This window comes from Emydura macquarii, unplaced genomic scaffold (assembly GCF_026122565.2).
Source record: "Emydura macquarii macquarii isolate MOO-44397 ecotype Brisbane River unplaced genomic scaffold, CSIRO-AGI_Emac_v2 contig_1119, whole genome shotgun sequence".
In the NCBI taxonomy this organism is placed as follows: Eukaryota; Metazoa; Chordata; order Testudines; family Chelidae; genus Emydura; species Emydura macquarii.
The window spans coordinates 9,562,551-9,584,480 of NW_027131256.1; the positions used below are offsets into that span (position 1 = coordinate 9,562,551).

The 21,930-nt window shown below is 46.2% G+C and overlaps 1 protein-coding gene and 1 long non-coding RNA gene across 2 annotated transcripts in view; one reads left to right on the plus strand and one right to left on the minus strand.

The window, feature by feature from the left end:
* The window catches only part of LOC137151876 (uncharacterized), a 46,272-nt gene extending 45,052 nt beyond the window's left edge, over positions 1-1,220 (minus strand). The window contains exon 1 of the long non-coding RNA XR_010919387.1: positions 1,037-1,220. This is a non-coding gene — a long non-coding RNA (uncharacterized lncRNA). The remainder of the gene's footprint in view (positions 1-1,036) is intronic.
* A 17,316-nt stretch (positions 1,221-18,536) lies between these two features.
* ST3GAL6 (ST3 beta-galactoside alpha-2,3-sialyltransferase 6) overlaps positions 18,537-21,930 on the plus strand; it is a 75,251-nt gene continuing 71,857 nt past the window's right edge. The window contains exon 1 of the mRNA XM_067546135.1: positions 18,537-18,975. The gene's annotated coding sequence lies outside the window, so the exon portion shown is untranslated. The remainder of the gene's footprint in view (positions 18,976-21,930) is intronic.

Here is a 21,930-nt window from a genome sequence, read left to right on the forward strand (position 1 = left end):
TGTAGATAAGCATTCCTAAGGATGTGTATTGCAAGACCCAGTTTAGCACAGAAGGGAAGTTTTTTCATGAGTTCTTGCATAGAATTCCCATATAATTTGGGGTTGTCTGCCTCTCCATAAGGAAGCTTTTATGGTCTGTAATCCTGACAGAACCAACTACTACATCAAATATCCACATGGAGGGAAAAACTGATAAAGGTACATGTGCAGAAGAGTCAGTAAAATGCTTAAACTCTACAAATCTATTAAAGAGCAGAAGAGACTAGGAGATCATCTATATACATGGAAACATAGCTGTACCTATTGCTGGATCTTCAGACAGTGAGGGTATGTGACTTATACCTTGATGCCGCAGGGTCACTAGCTGTCAAGAGATCCCCTATCAGGTAAACATTGCATCTTATATTATGTTTTATGTGCTAAGTGCCCTTTAAACACAATGTATTTGCTACCAGCAGCAGAGGTACTAACAGCAGACTGAAGTACTTCAGCATTTTTATATTGGCTGGCCTTACTTTTCCAAGATACCCTTAGGATAACTGGTCATTGTCACAAACCCGAAAAGTAAAATATGATTTTAATTGGTCTTCAATTTTATGCTATTACAAGTTTTTCAATCAGATGTCTTGTATGTATTATCTCAGTGCTTGTTTTGAAGTATGGTGTGAAGGCCAACTGATTTTGCAGTATTACACATTTGTGCAGCACATTAAATAAAAATAATCTGTGGAGATGTAGCTAAAGTAAAGGTTTTCACTGATCACAAGAAGTTTTTCTAGTATGTTTTTGCATTATTGCAAAATGGAAAACAATGCATTAATGCAGTGAAATGATTACTAGACTCCACCTGATTTTTCAGTACAGCACATCTCCTCAAACAGCTCCAGGACATAACAACTGAGGCAAAACAATGTGTGCAGAAACAACAGCTATCCTTGGCTAAAAGTCTTCTTGAATTTGACAAAGAAATAGTGATTGACAATAAACAGGAAATTTGCAGAAATTTACCTTTTGTTAAATCAATTCTCTCACTTGCCTGGTAAAAGATGAGCAGGAGAATGTGAATTCTTCTCCAAACGTACATTATAGTACTCAGCTGCAGGCTGTCCTGTTCAGTTATGTCGCATAATGGAGAGACATTATGCTACAGAGAGGGAGAGCCCTGAACCAGGAACAACAAAGCCACTGCTGAAAACTCATTCGGAACTGTTAAACAGCAAGCTCTGAATGACATGTTTCAGAGTTTGTGGACATTTTGCAAGACACACTTCAAGATTAACCAAACCACAAACAACTGCACTAAGCATCTGACATGGCAATCACAGGTAGAAGTCAAAGAAGGAAGTAGCTGATGCTGTTGCTGATTCAATACAGGATATTCTATGCAGCATGAAAGGGGAAATATCAATGAACTGCAAATAGGAGTGGGCTGTGTTATGTGATTATTTCAGAGACATCTTGTTTTTCACTGGATGTTAATGCAATCCTGGTAGATGTTGCAATCAGTTCCTCCTTCACGAGCGATTTTTTGAAAAATGGTACTGTTTTTTATTTCACTAAAGTTATGGGGTATTAGGGCAGTAGAGTCAGTTTGATTTGTTTTCTTAATTCTCTCCATTCTGGCAGATGTTTGTGCTCTTGGCCAGTGTTGTGTTTTATTTCTCCTGTCACTTTGACAGTTATTTTCACATTATCTTGCTTTCTCAGTCTCTTTTTAATAGTCATGTATAACCAAAACACACCCATCAAATTTACATTTTGCTTTCCCATACCAAAATGGAGCATTCTTCTTCCTAGATGTCTTTGCTTTAACATGATCATGTTTAAAGACAAAACCAAAGAACTTTTTCTCTTATTTTTTGCAAAATACATGCTCATCCATTTTCCAAACAACATTGTGCTAATGTTGATAACGGATATATCTGATTCTACTAATTTTTACACAAATATATTAAATGTTGATAGATGGAATAATAATAATACCTAGCTGTTATATAGCACTTTTCATTAGCAGATCTCGAAGCACTTTAGAGATCTAAGGAGGTTGGCATCATTATCCCCACTTTAGAGAGAGGAAAACTGAGGAACAGAGAGGTGAAGTGACTGGCCCAAGGTCTCCCAGAAGCCCGATGGCAGAGCCAAGAATTGAACTGAGATCTTAGACTCATAGACTTTAAGGTCAAAAGGGCCCATCATGATCATCTAGTTTGACCTCCTGCACATTGCAGTCCACAGAGCCTCACCAACCCACTCCTGTAATAGACCCCTAGCATTTATTGAATTTTCTGAGACCCAAAGCAGTGTTTTAGCCACTAGCCAATACTGCCTCATATTGTTGACAGGAAATGCAGCACAGACCATTTTCTGCAGTTTGCGTTTTCTTCCATTTCCTCTTTATCACTGTAATCAGTTTCAGAGCATTGGTAACTAATGACTGCTTATGAATACCCAGACACAGTTCTACCCCCATCCCCATGGGAGTATTTAGACCACAGATCTCAGAATCATCAGACCGTGATGTGCTTTGATTGTACTGTTTAAAATCAGCTTCATCACCATAGAAAACTATTTTCTCCTCCTTTGAATGTTTGTGAGAGACATTGCAGAGACATCAGCAGACAGAACAGAACCTCTGATCTCTCTATTAAATATGAGCTTACCATCAGTAAAGGTTGGAGCTTTAGAAGCTATTTCTAAATCAAAGGTATCCTCTGTCTATTTCTCTTTGGGGTAAGCCACTATTTAGGGCAGCTTCACAAGCCAGACAAAACAACGAGGTCTTCAACATGGGTAACAGAATCTGGCTACAAACTGTTGCCAGCCTAACTCTGCTTGCTAGGAGTTTGGGGGGAAAAAATCACACCCCCTGGCTGACATAGTTATGCTGACAAAAATCACCAGAGTAGACAAGAGTGTTTCTCTCTGCGTAGATAATGTCATTTAGGGAGTTGGCATAGCTATGCTTCTGCCAGCTTATGCTACATCTCCATGAGGATAGCTCTGCAAGCATAGCTATACCATCAAAGGCTCAGTAGCGTAGACAAGCCCTGCAGCCTTAAAGAAGCAGGCTGAAAGCAATCAGACTCTGAAGCCAGAAGGCACCATCTGATCATCTAATCTGACCTCCTGCACATTGCAGGCCACAGAACCTCACCCTAACAGACTCCTAACCTCTGGCTGAATTACTGAAGTTCTCAGATCATGATTTAAAGACTTCAAGTTACAGAGAGTCCACCATTTACACTAGTTTAAACCTGCAAGTGACACGTGCCCTGTGGTGCAGAGGAAGGCGAAAAAAAACCCCGTGCCTCTGCCAATCTGACCCAGGGGAAAATTCCTTCCTCACCCCAAATATGGCGATCAGTTAGATCAGTGTTTCTCAACTTGGGGGTTGTGACAGTTTTAGAGGGGTCGCAAGTGCAGAGCTGGTATTGGGGGTGGCAAGAAAGGCAATTGCCTGGAGCCACAGGGGCGCCATGAAACTAAGTTACATGCCTCAGCCCCGTGGGGGTGGGACTCAGGCTTCAGGGGTACAGTAGTTTGGAAAGGTTAAGAACCACTGAGTTAGATTCTGAGCATGTGGGCAAGACCCACTGGCCAGACACCTGAGAAAGAATTCTCTGTAATAACTCAGAGCCCTCCACATCTAGTGTCCCCTCCCCGGCTGTTGTAGATAATCACAATGGTCACGCTATGCATAAGACTGGAAGTCCTCATTCCTCTGGCACACACAATTTTTCACTCAAGCTTCCTTTAATGTTTTTGTTTTTAAACCCCTGCTGTCCTCATGCCGAAGACTGCAGAACCTATTCCTGAATTTCAGTGTATTTTGATTATTCTGACTGGCAATTTGGCCTCATGAGGATTTATCTTTTCAAAACCCTTCTTTCTCTAGTCATTGTAATACATGCATCAGGTAATTAATTATTTCCTCTTCAGATTCTGTATTTGCTCTTATATCTTTCCTAGGCGTTTCTCTTACCTTCTCAAACTGGGAGTAGAACAGGACAATGATATTCAATGAAGAAGCAGAACAAGTCCACCATAAAGGTGGCTTAAACACCGTAGAACTAGAGAACACTGCCTGCAACAGCTGGCAGGGCAGAATTAGGCACAAGCAATACAGGCATATGTTTAGGGGTCCTGGCTCCTGGAGTCATGTGATGAGATCAGAATTGCAACTATCCTCTCCTCACCACACCCAGCCCAGTTTTCACAGCCATGTGGCAGTAGGGTCTCCCCTCCTCCTGAGCTGTTGCAGTGCATTATGAGTCACATGGCCATGGTGCATCATGGGAGATATAGTCCAGTTTAGGAGCCCGGCTCATTGAGAAGAGTTGGGTCATGATGCACTTGAACAACAATTGCCTTGAGCCACCATAACAGCACTTTTAAATCAAAATTATCAGCCTAATTTCTTGGTTTTCAGGTGGTCAGTCTTTGGACAAGAAGTCAAAATTTTGTGCTGAAAGCAAACACTTTGTGTGAAAAAATTTGTTTTGTCGAAAACCTAATTTTATATCAAGAAACAACTTTAATGGATAACTTTTGACAGCCCTAGTTCTTCACTCTAAAATGTGTGGTGTTCCTTCCCTCATAGCCCCTCTACTCCCCTACACTGGGAATACCGAGCAGAAGAGTATAGTAGAGGCACCGTTCAAAACGGTCTAATGGTTAAAAAGTCTTGTCTCTTTGGGGTGACCCAAGCAGTATTTTATCATTTACAAGGGGGTTGAAATTGTGTGTGTGTGTGTGTTGAAGGGCTGGCTATAGTCACATGGGTCATGTCACCTGAGATGACCCAAGAAGTATTTTGTCACATTACCAGTCAAAATCCAGTTCTTTATTCAAAGAACTTTTGCAAAATGGAAGGTGAATCAGGTGGGGTTGTGATGTGTCACCAAATTGCGCAGGAATAAAGGTTCAGGTCAGGAAGTGACATGTTCCAGCGACCTCAGAACAAGCTAATGGTTGCAGGGACATGTCACATGGGCTGATCCAAAAATATTTGTCACATCTAGCTGCTCAACACACCCTTCCTTATTCTAATAATCCATTAATAAATAAAAAATGTAATACTAACTCACACACATAAGAATGGCTATACTGAGTCAGACCTATGGTCCATCTAGCCCAGTATTCTGTTTTCTGACAGCAGCCAGTGCCAGATGCTTCAGAGTGTATGACATTCCAGGATGCGGTCCAGACCACTCAGTGTCACCGCTTGCACTGCAACCTGAGGTGCCTCACAATGCTTCACTGTTGTAGCTTGCAACGTGGGTCACTCACAAACAGTCTGCCAGCATGCAAGTCACACCTTGAGTGTCAGTGTATAGCTACAGACCTGGTCCAGCAGCTCGGACCCCAGCAGCCTGTCAGCAACACCAGCCATGTTCTGGTTTCCAGCAACTGTGGGTACTATTTGCAGGGTGACCCCCAACACAATCTCACTCCTGGATTTTCACCAAAAAAACGTGTTTTGCACTGTCTAGCTCTCTCCAGGACAGTCCAGATATATTAGCTCCATTGCCCCTCTTACTTTGCTTACCACCTTGCATGAAGTTACCCCCACAATTCACAACACTGGATTAATTTTAATTAAAGAACAAAGAGAGAGAGAACTACAAAGAGAGAGATTTTAAGTGAGTACAAGTATAAGGCACTATAGTCAGAAATGGTTACACAAAAAATAAAGATAAAACACTTTCTAAACTTAACAAACTTCAAAATTTGGTTCAAGGTAAAGCTCTTACCACATGCTTTCAGTACAGTGCTGACAAAACTCTCAGGCCAGGATCTGCTCCCAAAGTCCAACAGCTGTTTCTTTTCTTGTCTTAGTTGAAAAGAAAGAGATGGGTAGGGAGAGATAAGTTGGGAGGTGATTTTGCCCCTCACTTTTATAATTGTCACCTGTTGAAATGCCTTTTCTTGAGCATATGACCACTATATAAAGTTCTTTCCAGCTGAGAGCAAGGAGACATGGAATCTGGGAAGGAAGGCGGCTTCATGTGGTTTCTTTTCACCTGTGTACGCTGAAATGCCTATTTTCTTTGTCTTCTTACACCCCTTCCCCACTTTTGCTGTCTGAGGACTCTGTTTAACACTTGTATGCAAATTGAGCTACACACACATCCCTTTGTTTAAGACAGGCCTGCTTGACCAGTTCTACCTCATTGGGGCTATGTGAGTTTGAACATGTGCCTTTAACATACACTTAATGTTGCTACATACGTTTCACCATGATATTACTGACCAGTGATCTTTCAAATTATACCTCACAAGGTATATTTTGTACAAACTTTATTACAATAGTGTGTAGGGTGTGAATACAGGAGTGCATTTGGTTAAAGAGGGAATGAACGGAACAGGGCAATTATCAAGTGGCCCATCTGCTGTCGTCCAGTCGCAGCATCCAGCAGTCAGAGGCTAGGGACACCCAGACCTTGAAGTTGCACCCCTGACCATCTTGGATAATAGCTTCTATGAACTTATCTTATTCTTTTTTATTCCAGTTATGCTTTTGGCCTTCACAATATCCCTGGGGAATGAATTCCAGAGGTTGACTGTGTGTTGTGTGAAGAAAATTCAGCTCCAAATATTTCAACTTACGTTGATTTTTTTTTTTTTTTTTTAAAGAAACTTTGGCCGTTGACAAAGGAACTGGGAACAGTGACTAAGGAACTGGGAATAAGTACTGCATTTCACCCTGGTGAAGAACACACTTTTAGTAGAGAGCAGACTGCCTGGAAACCCCCTTGAAAATCCTGCAGAGGAAATGGAATACCCTAGAAAAAGTCCCCTGTGCTGGCACTGGGCCTCCACCCCCATCTCAAGAAGACCTGCCATTAGGTAAGCAGCATATATATACATGTGTGCAGACAGTGGGGGAGATAGGAGCCATTTTGGAGCTCCTCTATCTCCCACTGAGAAAAATGTGGGGGAGAAGAGGTGCTAAACCACAACATCTCAAAACTCTAAAAATATTCTGTTTGAATTCAGCTATAGCAATGAGTAAAGCATTATGATTATATGTAACAGGGCGGGGGAATTCATGAATCAGTCTCCCGTTCCTGATCAGAGTGTATACCATGTATGTGCATAAGAACAAAGATGCCATGGCTCATCACAAGCGAGGAAGAACATCTGGCAGTAGCACAGCAGTAGCAGCAAATTAATTCTTTGGGAAGGGCAGTGACTTTGGAAATTGACTACTAGATCTTGCTGGAATAAGTGTGATATTGAAGTATGCAGAAGATGTAAAGAGCCCCCTTTCTTTGCCAACACTTCTTTCCTCCTCAGTTCAACTTCTTTTTTCTGGCCATTAAGGGAAGACAACTTGCTTCCCAGCTCCACCACAATTTTTGTCAACATGCACTATTCAATACCTCTTCTGGAGAGAATACAAGATTCTGCTTGACTATTTGACAGACCTTTTCCCTTGAGATAAAAATTTGGGGAGATAGTGAAAAAAAGACCCTGGAAGTAATCAGTACTGATTTAACACATGAGCTATGTGGCTGCAAACTCATTTTAGCAGCTAGTTACCAAGTATACTGAGCACTTACATAGCACTTCTCATCCATAAATATGAAATGATGAAGAAATGGAAGCACAGAAGTGTAACCATCTGTTTTTCCAAAAGCGTCTACTGCTTTTGGGTAGACAATTTGAGACAATTTTGGGCCAAATTTTCAGAAGTGATGAAAATCTACAACTAGAGCTGGTCAAAAAAATGTTCATTAAAAACACCAATTAATTTAAACTAAAACTTTTTGCAGGAGAAGGTTGGTTTCAATGAATTTCTCAACTTAAAAATGTTTTGGAAAATAAGTTTCACAACATCCCATTTTGTCACATTTTGACATTTTTAAATGAAAAAAAAATCAATTGTTTTTTCTGTTTTAAAATGACTTCATTTTGAAATTTAAGCTAATTATAATACATGTTTTTTTAAAATTAAAAATGGTCAAAATTGAAATGAAACACTTAAAATGATTGAAATGAAATATTTTTGATTGGCTTGAACCTTTTTTTGATATTTTGTTTGTGAACATTTTTGAAATTTTGACTTTTCACCCTGTTCTGACACAGAAAAAATTTCTGAAATCTTGAGAATTTTCAAGAGACAGAAAAACCACTTCCTACTAAGCTCTACCTACTACTCTATTTGAAGTCAATGGGATCTACAGGTTCTCCACACTTTTTGTAAACCATCCTTCACCAGCATTACATTGTAGACTGGGATAGTTCTGAATTAAGTTTTAATTTTCTGGGCCAAATTCTGCCACTGGTTCTACACATGTAACACTCATTAAATTAAAATTAAAATTCTAAGCATACAGCCAAATGCAGAATTTGGATTCCTGTATCTTATTGGTTTTAAATCAAACTAACCATTATCTGAAAGATACTCCCTTTGTACTCAGCAAACTATGCTGTGAATGGAATGGAGCTGTAACCATCTACGTGTAAGAGAAGACTCTCAGCAACGGTACATCTAACTTTCAGACTTTTCGCTGCAATGGTACAAATATGAGTTTCTAGAAATGTTGTAAATAATATTCAATAAGTGTTGTTAATTTTAATAATTTATTTTGCAAGATATTAATTGATTTCCTTGAGTTCTATATGATCTCATTGCTTGTATTTATAGGACAACGGGCAAACCAGGGCTATTTGGTTTAGGTAATGTTAATCCGATAATTAACTTTGCCTCTTTCTCCAGACCGTCAGGGCAAGATTTGGCTGTGCTGAAATAATATTCACAAGAATCTGATGATTGATCACCTGGTGCACTTGCCGTATTTACCCAACTCTAGAAAAAAATAATCTTAGCGAGAAAACCAGTCACATCATGTTTGTCAAAACAGTCAGTGGAACAGATTCTGCTCTTAGTTTTGCTAGTTTCAATCCAGAGTAGTTCCCCTCAAATCAGATGACTCCAGATTTACACCATTGTAACTGAGGTGTAGAATTTGGCTCATTGTGTATTTTGCAATGGCAGTTCTTTTCCTGAGTTAAAAATTATTAAAAACACCACAATGCTTATAATTAAAGTTTAACCAACAAACCAAATATAGAAGACATAATGCAATCTTCAACAGTGCTACCAAGAAGGTAAGAAGAAAAATTATGTTACTTAATTGTAACCATAAGAAGTCTAGGAGGGAGAATGCAAAGTTTGCTGTCTCTTCTCAGCCAGCTCCCTGTTTAAAAAGAAAAAAATGTCCCACAACCACGTTTGAATTTCTGTGAAGATAGCTGATGGTTTACAGCATCAGAAAAAGCTGCCTCTGATCCCAAAAAGAACAGCAAGATTCTTAATCCAGCCTGGACCCACTGAGTAATACCAGTCACCTATCCCTGAATGAGAATCAGACTAAGACAATAGGGAGAACAAGAACTGACCTCCCAATGTGCCTGTATGGATGACCAGCATGCAGGGAGAACCAGATCTCAGGACACAGTGAGTATTTGCACCTTCATGTTCACATACTTGAATAGTAGTCCAAGCCAGAGGAGTATGCTTAGCTTCTAAATTTAACTTCCAGCTAGAAAATAGTAGCAGGCCAAGCTGTGATCTGTTACAAAAGGGTAATTGCAGAGCTATGCCGTTAACTTCAATGAAGTTTCACTAAATATACAGTAGAGTAATAGAGAACACAGTTGGGCACCAAGACAGCTTCTAAAACGGGCACTGAAGTTGTAATCTGACTCTACCCTGTACCCTTTGCAAATTCTGTTGCAGAGAAGGAGAGGCAGGCACACACTAAATCTACTTTGGACCTGATTCTGATCTCACACCACTTTTACACTGGTAACACCATGGAGATCAGAATCAGGCCCTGTGAGTTTAGGATTCATAGTTTACTGCTATTAAAGCCTTTATGGAGCTAAAGGCAATGACACATGACACATCCATATTAACGCCTATGAAGTTACTCACAACTAGAACGGGCTATCTGGGCACAGCCTGTGGTCGAGACAGTGCAAGGGGTGGATGAGGTGGTTGGTGCAGATGGCAGTAGAGCTACCATCACCAGTTTTCTGCCAACAGAGAGTTCTTCTGTGCAGTGTGAATTCTCCATCAGCTCTCTCCAGCTGGTGCAAGGCTACCTTGTGCCATAAAATGGCCTAACTTAGTGGTGCCCCGCCTTATTACACAGGAGGGCCACATAAACCTATGCACAATCTTGTGTGGCCCAAACAGATTCTCTGTCCGAGGTTGGCAGCCCAAGCTCTGCCACAGGCTTTATGAAATGCTCAGGTGGGCTGTGTTCGGTTGTAGGTTGGGCACCCCTGGAAATGGCCTGGAAAATCCAACCCAAGGGTGTAGCTTAGTTGTTCTGTGAGTAATGCCTTTGAACTCTTTATTCTCATAAACACTAAGTGGATCTTAACCTTAAGGGGGGGAAGCAAAAGGCAGGATGTGAACCTTAAGTTGTTCAGTGGCATCCCCTCACTGTGGGATACTCAGGGTTGACAACTCTCATATTTTCAATGTGAGTCTTGTGTTACCTGTTGTTTTTCTTAAACCCCAGCTCCTGAATTCTGACAATTATGTAAGAATCTCATCTAAAAAAGAACATTTCTTGCCCTCTTGATGGCAGGGAAGAGCTTGAAAATGTGAGCCCTCCACAAAATAAGAGTGCAAATAAAAGTAATCCAAAAGTAGTTGTTTTTTTAAAATCTCATGATTTTTAATTCAACCCCGTGATTTTTTTTGCAGGGGAGGCGGGGCTGACTCATGATTTTGGAATGCCTGCGTTTTGGGCAATATTGGATACAGAGTGGTAAGTAACCCTGTTTTCTACTTCGAGTGATTGCTTATATCTATTCCAATATAGGTGATTAAATAGCCATACCTTGGACATGGGTAGGAGTCATCGGTGAGCTGCTGTCATGAGTACGGCCCTGCTGAACCCCGTGTCCTCTCTCGCCTGCTGCACGATGGCATAGTGGGACGTAAAGGTGTGAACTGATGACCAGGTAGCTACTTTGCAGATGTCCTGCACGGGCACTCGTTCCAGGAAGGCCGCCGACAAGGCCTGGGCTCTGGAGGAGTGCGCTGAAACAGCTCCTGGAAGCGGCACCTTCGCCTGCTCGTAGCAGCACCTAATGCAGGCAGTGATCCAGGTGGAGATGCGCTGGGTGGAGACAGGTGAGCCCTTCATCTGTTCCACCACTGCCACGAACAGCTGTGTCAATTTCCAGAACGGCTGCGTCCGCTCGGTGTAGTAGGCAAGGGCTCGTCTCACGTCCAGCGAGTGCCATCTCTGCTCCTCCTCCGACCCATGCGGTTTTGGAAAGAACATGGGAAGGAAGATATCCTGGTTATAATGGAACTGGGACACCACCTTAGGTGGGAAGGCTGGGTGAGGTCTCAGCCGCACCTTGTCTTTATGAAAGACGGTGTAGGGGGGTTCCGAGGTTAAGGCTCTTATCTCCGAGACCCTCCTAGCCGATGTAATGGCCACCAGGAAGGCTACCTTCCAAGAGAGGACGAGCAGCGGGCATGTAGCCATGGGCTCAAATGGGGGTCCCGTTAGTCTGGTGAAGACCAGGTTCAAATCCCATGGAGGCATCGGGTCACGGACCTGTGGGTACAGCCTCTCCACCCCTTTGAGGAACCTAACTGACATTGGGTGGGAAAATAATGACCTCCCTTCCATCAGTTGGTGGAACGCCGAGATGGCCACCAGCTGCACCTTCAGGGAGGCCAACGCTAAACCCTGGAGCTTGAGGTGGAGCAGATACTCCAGGATCGCCTCTATAGGCGAGCAGCTCGGTGGGATGCCCCGGGACTCTGCCCAACAGCTAAATTGCTTCCACTTGGCCCGGTACACAACCTGATGGAAGGTTTTCTACTGCCCAGCAGAATCTGTTGGACCTGCACCGAGCAGGCTCTCTCTCCCTCCATCAGCCACAGAGTCTCTCGGCCATCAGGTGGAGGGAGTCCAGGTCTGGGTGCAGCAGGCGACCCTGGTCCTGGGAGAGCAGGTCATAGCACCTCGGGAGCGGCACTGGCGGGGCGATGGACAGGTCCAACAACATGCTGAACCAGTGCTGTCTTGGCCAGGCTAGGGCAATCAGTATGACATCCGCTTTGTCCCTCTTGATTTTCAAGAGAACTTTGGGCAGTAGCGGAATGGGGGGAAACGCATACATGAGGGTCTCTGTCCAGTCTATAAGGAACACGTTGGAGATGGAGCCTGGCTTGCGACCCCGGAGCGAGCAGAACCGCAGGCACTTCCTGTTCCAGGACAATGCGAACAGATCCAGTTGGGGAACACTCCACTTGCGAAAGATAAAAGTTATCACCTCCGGGTGTAGCGACCAGTTGTGTCGGGGTAGAAACGACCTGCTGAGGTGGTCCGCCTCATCGTTTGTGACCCCAGGGAGGTGAGAGGCAGATATATGGAAGTCGTGCCTCACCGCAAAGTCCCAAAGTCGAATGGCCTCCTGGCAAAGGGCTGAGGAGCGCACTCCCCCCTGCCTGTTTATATAGAACATGGCCACCGTGTTGTCCGTGAGGACCTGCACCATCCTGCCCCTCAGGAACCTGAGGAACACCTTGCAGACCAGCCAGACTGCCTTGAGCTCCCGGACGTTGATATGGAGACTCTTCTCCTCCTCCGACCAGAGCCCCTGGGTGCTCAGGTCGGTGCTGATGTGGGCCCCCCACCCCACATCCGAAGCGTCCGTAATGAGGGTGACCAATGGGGCCAGATCTCGGAACGGAACCCCTCTCAGCACTTCCCCGGGAGTCCTCCACCAGTTCAGGGAGGTCAGGAACTGTGTGGGAACCATGACTACCCTGTTCAAGGAGTGCCTGGCTGGTGCATATACCAAGTCTATCCATGCCTGGAGAGGCTTGAGTTTGAGGCGAGCCAGCCTCACCACATACGTACAGGCTGCCATGTGTCCCAACAGCTGCAGGCAATGCCTAGCTGTCATCGTGGAGGACCTGTGGAGTTGGTCGATTATGGCGGCCATCACCTCAAAGCGAGGCTGTGGGAGGAAGGCTCTGGCTTGAGTGGTGTCCAGGGTGGCCCCGATTAAATCTATGCGCTGCACCGGGGTGAGAGTGGACTTTTGCTCGTTTATGAGCAGCCCCAGTCTGGTATATGTCATGCAGGTGAGTGCCAGGCTGTTCCTCATGTGGGCCCTGGAACTGCCCCGGATCAGCCAGCGTCCAGGTAGGGGAAGATCTGGACCCCTCTGCGGCGCAGGTGGGCCGCCACCACTGCCAAGCACTTTGTAAAGACCCTGGGGGCCGACGAGAGGCCAAAGGGCAGGGCCGAGAATTGGTAATGGCAGCCAGCTACCATAAATCTGAGGAAACGCCTGTGCCTGGGAAGGATGGAAATATGGAAGTACGCATCCTTTAGATCAAGGGCGACATACCAATCTCCTGGATCAAGAGCAGGAATAATGGAGGCTAGGGAAACCATGCGAAACCTGAGATGCCCGATGAACTTGTTCAGACATCGGAGATCTAATATGGGTCTCAGGCCCCCTTTTGCCTTGGGGATGAGGAAATACGTGGAGTAGAATCCCCTCCCTATTTCCTGTGGAGGAACTGCTTCCACAGCTCTGAGGAGGAGGAGGGAATTCACCTTCTGCAGCAGGAGTTGCTCATGAGAGGAGTCCCTGAAGAGGGACGGGGTGGAGGGGAGTCTGGGGGAAAGGCCATAAGCTGAAGGGCATATCCCTTGAGAACTACGCCAAGGACCCAGTGGTCTGATGTAATACTCTGCCACTTGACATAGTAGGGCCTGAGCCTTTCTGCAAACGGAAGTAATGGATCCATGAGAAGGGTATTGGTGCCACCCTCGGGCGCACCATCAAAATTGATGCTTGGCGTTGGGCCCTTTAGAGGGTCCCTGCTGGGAAACCGCAGATGACCCCGAGTGGTTGCGGCGCCCAAAGCCCCTATTTCTATCGTGGCCCCTCCTGGGCTGAGAGGGCCTGGGTGGCGGCCTAGGGGACGGTTGGGCCTGGCGCTGGGGCTGCGGCCGAGACTAGCGCCTTGAAGCCTGGGGGGTGTACAGGCCCAATGGCTGGAGTGTGGCCCTAGAATCTTTCAGGGCGTGCAGTTTGTCATCCATTTTATCGGAGAAGAGGCCTGCCCCATCGAAGGGCAGGTCCTGGATGGACTGCTGCACCTCCTGAGACAGTCCAGAAGACTGCAGCCATGAACACTGCCGCATGGCAATTGCAGAGGCCATGGCTCTGCTGGTGGTGTCTGCAGTGTCGCTGGCAGTCTGCAAAGCCACTCCTGCCACTGCAGCGCCCTCCTCCAGGACCATCACAAAGTCTGCCGCCTGGTCCTGAGGTAACCCCTCCGCGAACCTGCGCATTGAATTCCAGAGATTCAAATTGTAGCGGCCCAGCAGCGCTTGGTGGTTCACAATACGTAACTGTTGGGCCCCGGTGGAGTATACCTTGCTGCCAAAGAGATCGAGTTTTTTATTATCTTTGTTTTTAGGTGTGGTGCCCTGACCACCTTGCCTATCTTGCTGGTTGGCCGCATCCACCTCCAGGGTCCCTGGGGTTGGGTGGGTGTAAAGGAATTCAAACCTCTCAGATGGCACATAGTATTTCTTCTCAGCGCCCTTGGAGGTGGGGGCAACCGAGGCAGGGGTTTGCCAGAGAGCCTTGGCCAGCTTAAGGACTCTCTCGTGCACTGGCAGGGCCACTCTGGATGGTCCCGCTGAACCAGCCACCCCAAAGAGGGGGTCCTCCTCCTCGGAGAGCTCCTTTAGCTTGATATTTGCTGGCCACCCTCTTAAGGAGCTCTTGATGTGCCCTGAAGTCAGGGAGGGGCGCCTAAGCGGTCCCTGGCGGCCGCCTCATCAGGGGAAGAGGAGGAGGATTGTGGAAGGGGCCCCATGGAGGGTCCCTCCTCAGGGTCCGATTCCTGCTCCGAGGAATGGCCCTTATCTGGCTGGTCAGGTGCGGGGGGTACCGGGTGTGTTACTGAAGATGGGATAGATACAGTACCCTGTCCCATCTGCACCTCCCATGGGCCCCAGTATGGCCACTGCCACGGTCCTTGTGGCCACTCCGGTGCCGGTATCGGAGCTGTCTGCGGGACTTGCCCTTGCGGGACCCCGAGCCGCTAGAACAGTGCCAGCGGTGCCTGCGGTTCCTGCCCACCTTCGCTGGGGACCTGCCCCGTGACAACGCTGATGAAGTGGAGGAGCGTCAGTGCCATCGCAAACGGTGCCGATGTGTAGGTGTGCGGCTCGACGAGCTGGAGGATGACGACCTCCGTCTCGGTGCCGAGGACTTCCGGCGTCGCTTCCCCTTTGGGGACCGGGAGCGGTGCCATCCATGCCTCCTCGGTGCCGAGCCCGACTCCGAGGAGCGTGATTGGTGATGAGGCGCGGCGCTTTGCGCCATCGGTGCCGAGTCCTTCGGCACCGGGATCTGCGCCGGACTCCGTTCTGGGGATTGGGACCGGTGCCGAGGAGGCGAAGGACTCGGTGCCGGGGTGCAGGAGCAGGAGCTGCGCACATTGCGCGAGGCGGATCTGGAACGGCGTCGCCTCGAGCGCGAAGCCTCTGGTGCTGTGGACCTTCCTTGGTGCCATGGTGAGGAGGAGCTCGATGACTCCTAGTCAGAGCTGCAAGGGGAGCCAGCACGCTCTAGCTTCTCCGACCGTCTGGGGGGAGACTTGGTCGCCGACTGCAGTCTCGACCACCCACCTGAGGCACCCAGTCCCTGCACCCTTGGCCGAGGGGGGGACGGAGGCTTAGGCATGGCCATTAGGGCGCGTGCCGCATGAAACGCCTCTGGCATTGACGGTCCCTGCAGGGGCGCTCCCCCACCCCCAGGAGTCGGGGGAGGCTCCCCGCATGGAGATGCAGGCGCCAGAGTGGACTCAACAGGCCGTGGCTGGTGCATCTCCCGACTCGGCCCCGGCCATGCAGGCGGTGCGAGGGAGTCCTGGTGCTCAGTTCCCTGGCAGTTCTTCTTCTTTGGTACCGGCGACTGGTGGCGGTGGGTCGACTCCGGTGCTGGTGGAGCGCTCCGCACTGAGGAGATGCTCAGTGCCGCGGGGGAACGTGCCGGTTTGGAGTCCGGGCAGAGAGCCGACTCCATCAGAATGGCCTTCAGGTGAGCGTCCCGCTCTTTCTGGGTCCTCGGTTTGAAGACTTTGCAAATCCTGCATTTGTCCTTCCTGTGCTGCCCCCTCCCCCCAGATCTCTGCCCCCCCCAGATCTCCTCCTTCCCATTTTTGCCTATTCGTGTATGTCTGTTTTATTAATTATTGTTACCCCTCCCCCACCTTAACATGTTATGTCTGTGTATTATTGTCTGATTTTGTGTTGTCTGGTCTTGCAGCTTTGACAAATTGTAAAATTGCATCATTGTATGGGGTGTCCTGCGAAATGTGTGGTGTTTGGTGATGTGTACAAGCTGGACATTGATTAGCTTTTTGTTGTTTGTGTCTTTATGAAAATTAATAAAAAATGAATCACAAGAATAAATAGCACTGTGGAGATTGTGGCACGGCCAGCAGCTCAGGCTAGCCACCCAAGCTCTGACGCAGTGCTAACACACATCTGTTTACATCTGTTTACAGGTTGGGAGGCACACTCCCCATCCCAACAATGTCCATAAAATCAGCTTTTTCTCAACCTTGCCCAGGTCATTGCAAGGAGCAGCACTCTGAGTTCCCAGCCAAAATTCCTTTCAGCTGGGTTTAAGGTGGGATGTTCCCTGACCCCGAATGGGTGCTTCTCTGCTCTGCATGTTTTTGGAGCAGGCTGCAGTTTGGCAGTGGTTTATATCAAAGATGCCACCACTAAAGAGGAGCTGTATTTTCCCCAAAGCAGCATGGGGAGAGTATATTGCACTGATGCCATAGCTGAAAATGTGCTGCACATTCTCGGGAACATGATAGATGAGGAAGGGTCACTGACATCATCCTGCTTCAGAAAAGGTCTTTTGATTTCAGGTAATTAGGACCATGGATGTTATAAATAGGAAAGGCCTATTCAATTATAATGACCCCTCTACTTGTCCCCAGCAGGACAGAGTCTGTAGCCTGATCCTATAATGAATGCCAACTGGTATTCAACTAATGAGAGAAGTGTACTAAGATTCTTTTCCCAGAATGAGACATAACAGAGTCAAAACTGACAAGTTCAATATCTTGTAGGGAACCCCAGTGCATGGCAAGGGCACTCATATAGAGAGCAAAACACAACTTTCACCACCTTTATTAATACAATTAACAGAGACAAGAAAGCTCCAAACCACATAAGCAAATAGCAATAATAGAGTATTAGAGAATTCTTAAAGGTCCTTGTATTGTATATGTTCATAGACTTATATACTAACACCCTTTTCTTGGAGATCTGGTGGTAAGAGATGAAGAGACAAAGGACCAGCCCTACCTCTGGCATACCAAATGGGTCTGATGGTCCAGATCCCCAATGCCTGAAAATAGATGATAGATTATAGTTAAGAGTAAGATTATGTCACAGATTCCGTGACTTTCGGAGACCTCCATGGCATTTTCCACTTCAGCTGCCAGTTGCTGTAGTGGGGGGCCCCCGGAGCTGTCAGCTGCCGCTAGGTGACCAGATGTCCCGATTTTATAGGGATGGTCCCGATATTCGGGGCTTTTTCTTATATAGATGCTTATTACCCCTCACCCCCTCCCGACTTTTCACACTTGCTATCTAGTCACCCTAGGTGCCGCAGCAGGGCTCAAACTGTCATCCTCCCCCACCCCTCCCCTGGGCTTCATTCAACACCCTCATCAGGCCCCTCTCCCCATTATTTTTAGTAAAAGTCACAGACAGGTCACGGGCTTCCATGAATTTTTGTTTATTGCCCACAACTTGTCTGTGACTTTTACTAAAAATAACTGATAAAATCCTAACCCTAATAATAGCACTACAATACAGAAGGGTGGAGAGCTAGCTACCTTCTTCATGTGGATTATATAGGGTCTGGGTATCACCATGAATATTCATCCAAACACCCAGCCTCCTCTGTCCATATCCAGCTTCCTCAGCCTCATAATACTGAGGTGCCTCTACCTGATAGGCTAGCATATTAATCCCTCTTGAGTCATTAGCATATTCCTAAAGAAAGTTTGTCATTAGACATCTGCCAATGACCCTATCCTGAAATATCTAAGCTTAGTATCAGTTCAGTATTCCTGTGGTTGCCTAGTCTCATTTTATGCCAATTTTTCTCTTAACCAAGCTATTTTTTCCAGTTTCCCCAAATCTAGGGTGACCATTGGGCCACTTTATCTATGCTAATGGTCATAGGCCTATGCTTCCCTTATGCTAACTTGCTGAAGCCAGTGTCTTACAGGATGCAGGTCTGTACTCTCCTTTCATTACTGCTAAATAAGATAAGGCTAAGTTGGCCCCCCTAAGGGCTACATGTCCCATATACCAGATATTAAACCGAGAGTCTAGGTGATCTCAGCCACCTGGCTTTACTGCACCACTTCCTTGCTTGCCTAGTACTTTACTTTTTTTTTCATTTTAAATCCTTCTTTCCTGCTGAGGCAATCAGATGCTGTTGGCTGCCCTGATGTTTAGAGGATATTTATCTGGAAACTGCTAATGCCCTTTCTCAGGAACCTCTAGGATAGGGTGTGTCTCTGGTCAGCTTGCAGCTGCAGCAGTAGCTTCTGAAAGGGTTCCTCTTACAGCTGCCTGGCCTTGCTGCTCTCGTTAATTTGTGGTTGCAGGTGACTTCTTGGGAACATGTTGTAGACCCCCAAAACTAACAACAAATGAAGACAGACATTTGGGGGAAAACTCTGCCCCTGATGCTATCTGGATGGAGTTCAGTTCCCCTCTGCTCTCTGAATTGACAGTTGGGCTTTTCAACTGTTAACACCTAGAATTTTGGGCTGGTCCCAGGCTAGGAACTTGCTGATGGTCAGAACAGGAACAGGAGGCTAATGTGGTGTTTGCACATGACTAGAGGCAGGTAAGTGCTGTGTGTTGGTTCCAAGGGAAAGACCAGCAGGAAAGAAAGAAAGAAAGAGTAACTTCTAGTATATTGCAGTACATCACTTAAGAGTTAAGAAGAAGCAATTGTAACGAGAGGTGATTTCAGCTGGAAATCAGTAAGAGAAAATGCATTCATTAGCAGGGAATGGGAGAAGGAGCAACTTTTCATTTTTATTCAGCTGAATACTGTTCTCCTGCAAGGTTTTTAAGTTAAGGAGGAAAAAGATGTTTTCATCGAGAAGCATCAGCCTGAGGATATAAATCAAGGCACATCTACACCTGGATGAGTAATGTGCCTCCTGATACCATCTAACTAGATCAAACCCAGCCTAGTGTCCTGCAAAAAATGGGGAATGTAAATACTAAACAGTTGGGAGTTTTATAAGAACATTGACAGTAGGAATAAAAGAGATAAGATTCCTTTGTGGCTCTATAACTTCATTTGGGAGATGATTTAAAGATAAATGTCTTCCATAGTGGCAACAGGTAAAAAAATCCCTCTACTGTGTACAGATTGGATAAGGAGGAGAATAGGTATTTGCTGGAGTACATTAGCAAGATTTGGAGAATTGGACTGGTGAGGTTATATACATTTGTAGCCTAAGCCACAGCTCTCCATGTCCCTACAACTGAGTGCACAGAGGATGTTGATTCTTAATCTATGTTCCTACCATGAGACTTCTTTACAATACTTTTCTTGTTTGAAAGAAACTATCAGACTTTCTGCTCACATCACACACAGTCTTGGTGCATCTCAGATATAAAACCAGCTTCAGTAGTCAAGCAAACATCCAGGGAATTAACTGACACTAGCAGCAATATATAGGATGTATTACTGCATAACTAAAAGCATAACTATCAATTTTGGTATATCAATGTACTCTTCTATGAAAGAATCCGAGGAACTATTGAAGTTGTACAAGGATAGAAACGATCTGCAGTTTGTATCAGCATATTTAAAATAACTGAATTTTTCATTGGTTTGGACTAGAAAGGTAAGTTGGCCAATCACTTCCTTGGAGGCCTTTATAAATTTAGCCTAATTTGCATGTACACCTGATTATTTAATGAGGGGTTTATGGCAGTTTCTAATGGTAAAGCTCTTCAAACTGCACAGGGCACTTGATTAGTGATGACAGAGACTAAGCTATTGCCTATGTTTGGCCAATTGCTATGTATAAGCATAAAATATGCTAGCTACTCACAGGAACCTCAGCATGCGTGGAGCTGTTGTGCTTATTATGTTTACTACTTTACATTTTCCAAGCTTTTTACAAATGTAACTAATCCTTACAACACTCTGTCAGAGAGGGATCATCTCCATTGTACAGATGGGGAAACAAAGGCTGAGTTAACTGAATTGCCCAAGACCATAGAGGAAGTCAGTGGCAGAGCTGGAATTAGAATTCAGTAGTACTGGCTCTTGGGCCAGTAGACCAGAGATCTCTACCTGTCACTGAAGGTAGAATAGTCTCTAAAAGGACATTTATTTCCTGAAAAGATAGTTAACTGTCACTATGTTGTTGTGTTTTCATCCTATACCCCAAATCCTGGAATTAAGGTACCCAGACTAACATGGTTCTAGGATGCTATGTCAATGTCAGCACTTTTCCCAGTACAATAAACAGTCTATTTGCATATCATGAAATGATTGCATACAAAGGGTGGAGCGCTGTTTCTCTAATTACCCTTACTAATCTTTTACAATATCCTGCAGATTAGTCTTGAAGCAGAAGGGACAAAGACTGGCATGAGAAATTCCTCTTGAACCACAACCCTTCTGTCCTGGAGCTAGATTTTAATCAAACCCACCATTACTACCATCTGCTGAAAATGGTGAAATGGGCACACAGCTACGAGTATCTCTTGGCTGTATCTCTTATTGGTGGTTCTTAACCTGTGGCCCGGAGGCCAAAAGTGGCACGTGGGGTCTTTCAAAGCAGCCTGCTGCTCCCCTCCTGCTGGGTTCAGAAGGGAGCTGCTGCGTAAGGACCCAGGCAGAGTGTTGCCACGGGGCTACAATGCTGGTGCAGGCTTTTTGCTACAGCCAAAGGGATGGGAAATTAGCTCTCTCCTCCCCCTGGCTGTTGCAGGGTGCATGGCTAAGTGCTCCTCCTGGGTCTCTAGGTGCTGGGATCCCTGCTGGAGCCGGAGGGAGGGGAGCACTGATTTCCCATCCTCCTTGCTGCAGAAGGGAGCCAAGGCCTAGGGATCCAGGTGAAGCGCACAGGGCTACAGGACACATGCAGTTTCCCTGCTGTAGCCAGGGGGATGGGAGATCAGCAGGGAGGCAGCCTCCTCACCGAACTCCTCCCGCCTGGCTGCAGTGGGTGGGAGAGGTGGCTCTGCTGGTGGGGCAGCCAGGACCCACCATGCTTGAGGAGGGGCAGGACTTTAAAAATCAGTGCCTTGTGGTTTGGCTGCACTTAGCAGGCCACCCACCGTGACTTAGCTGCCAGGCCATGTGCTACAGTGCGTAGTGACCGCCGCTCATCCACACTAGTGCTTTGTCTGTGCCTGTGTGACATACGGCGAGTAATGTGTAGGTGTAAAATAGTGAATGCAGCAGCGAAACGTTTACTTCAAAGATGTAGCGATTCGTAGTCCGTAATGGTGTGTACCTCAACCCATTATTTTATGCGTTGTGAGACGGGTGGCCCTGCAGGGTTGTAAAAATGATATTTGTGGGCCTCGAGCCAAAGAGGTTGGGGATCCCTGCCTTACCCTACTAGAGCGATGAGGTGGGCAGAGAATACCTTTTATTGGACCACCTCTGGGTGAGCGAAACAAGCGCCGGGAGCTTACCCGGAGCTCCTCTTCAGAGCTTAAAGCCTGGCTCTCTCTCAGGGACAGAAGTTGCTCCCAGTCAAAGGCATTCGCTCGCCCACCGGCTCTCTCGGGGATCCCCAGGACCACCCCCGACCCTCACTCC